Source organism: Schistocerca americana, chromosome 1 (assembly GCF_021461395.2).
Source record: "Schistocerca americana isolate TAMUIC-IGC-003095 chromosome 1, iqSchAmer2.1, whole genome shotgun sequence".
NCBI lineage: Eukaryota > Metazoa > Arthropoda > Insecta > Orthoptera > Acrididae > Schistocerca > Schistocerca americana.
Window position 1 is genome coordinate 774,197,189 of NC_060119.1, and position 2,239 is coordinate 774,199,427.

The following is a 2,239-nucleotide window of genomic DNA, read 5'->3' on the forward strand; positions in this document are numbered from 1 at the left end:
ATTTCTACTTTCTTTTCGTGATTTCACTTTCATACAGCACCTGCCCTTACACTATACTCTTTTCCTATCTTCGTGTGTGACTTGAAGCAAAGAATTAGATTATCCATTTTATTACAAACTTGAAAATTATTTTAAATAATGTAATATTATTCTTCGAGTGAGCAACGCGACAGCAATCATACAATCCTGAATCAAATGCAACAGCGCTATGCGCTCTGTGATAGACTGTCTGTCATCTGACTGTCACCTGTCAAAATTTCGATGTTGGAAAAAGCCTTGTGATATACTACTCCATCTGTCAAAATTTCGATGACGGAAAAAGCCTTCTGATATAGTTTTTATTCGAAGGTCAATCACAAAAGATGTATGGATTGCTTGATCCGCCATAATCATTCATTCTTGCAGTGTTCACTGTAATAATTTTGTGAGTAACGAATTTCACGTCAACCTATGGGCGAGTTTAATAAAGATTCTTGTTGTAACTGATAGTGAACAGTTGTAGTAATTAATGAGAATCATGTATGGATTTATATTAGTATACGTTTGAACTATTTAATTTGAATAACCTGATTATCATTATTTCCTGTACTGCCATCAATGTCTTTGTACGTCTTGGGGATGTATACAGGATAACTGGGTAGATCGAAGCAGCACAGTCATTACCCACTAAAATAAATCGTTATTTAACTTGAATTTCAGTTGTAAGTACAACCGGCAGCTACCTTTACAAGCGCCACGCAGTGAGTCCCACTAGCATACATGTGGACTCCGCTCTGCCTATAATTAGGTTGGGAGACTCAGAATTAATTGCAGCTGCCCAAAATAAACGAATGCTGCCAGTCCATTTCATATTTGCGGCAGAATAACTGCACTGAAACGACGTAAGTTCGCTTGTTGTTTTTACACTAGAATCATTACAAATCGAACATAATAAATTCATTGAAAGGTGTAAAGACTGAAGTTAAAATTGCGTTATAAAAGTTTCAGCATTGATGAATGTGCACTATGTGTGGGATTTGATCATACTGATACTCAAAAATAAAGCTAAATCCAGTTGCACTGCCGAGCTCAGTGCAATGTACTTCGATTTCATATTTCATACATGATTTCCATACAAAAATATTATTTATTTGTAATTTCATATTGGAGATAACATATTACTGGCGCCGTCGGTGTCATGACTTCTGTGTTACACATTACTGGAATTGTGCTGATTCTATATTGTATTTTGTTCCACGTACCATGCTGTGGAACAAATACGTTTACCGTAGATGAAACTGCGTCTCTTGTATGAGCCCCAGACACGACCGTTACGTTTTGTCGAGGCAAGCACAACCATGTTGACTATCTTCAGTGTAATGTACTTTCATTAATCCGTGTGGTAGAGTCTTTTCATGTTTATCTATTATCGATAGTGTTGAATTGGCTCCATGTCCTCTGAGTAATTCTTCAACGAAGAATTTGATATTATACTGAATGTCATTTTTCTGCACGATTTCTTGTGCTTGTCGTATATTTACGTTGTGAGCGTTTGTATTAAGTGTATACCTCTGTAGGTCAGAACAGTTTCAATATTCAGAGAATTGTTTATGTGTTATGGTGAAAACTCGCTCGCAGTTTAGAATGGAGCGTCTACAGCTATTGAATACTCAGGCCGTAGAGGAAATAGAAGAGGGTAGTGAAGCATCAAGTGTGAGTACTACATCTGATAGCCAACATTTTGCGGTAACTCGAATTATTAGCAGTTAGACAAGATAATCTTCGTACCAAGCAGAATGTAGCAGCAAACTTCACCAGTCAAGCGACGGAACAGCCAATGAAACAGCTGAGTCGCTCAAAGCTGAAGAACAGTTTCCTCTGGAAATGAAAAGTCTGTTTACCATCGTGAACGAAATAAGAATCCGGCAGTAAAGTTTAGATTACACGGTATTCGAACTTGCAAAGCAAGAAGAAATATAAACACAACACGAACAGTGATTAACGCCAAGTTTAAAGAGCGAAAACAGCACCTCGCAATCAGACTAAATGCGTGGGCAAATCTGGAAGAAGAACGAACCGCTCAGCAAGTAAATCAGATTATTCAGTCAACTGTCGCTAATTTGCAATGTGCAAACCCTCACATGGATGCTCAGGTGAAACATGACTTACACAGAATAAAACAACAACTTGGTTCAGTTTTCGTACACTGGAAGAGCAGGAGAATCGCAATGGTGACTAAAATTACACAAGAGAGCGAAGA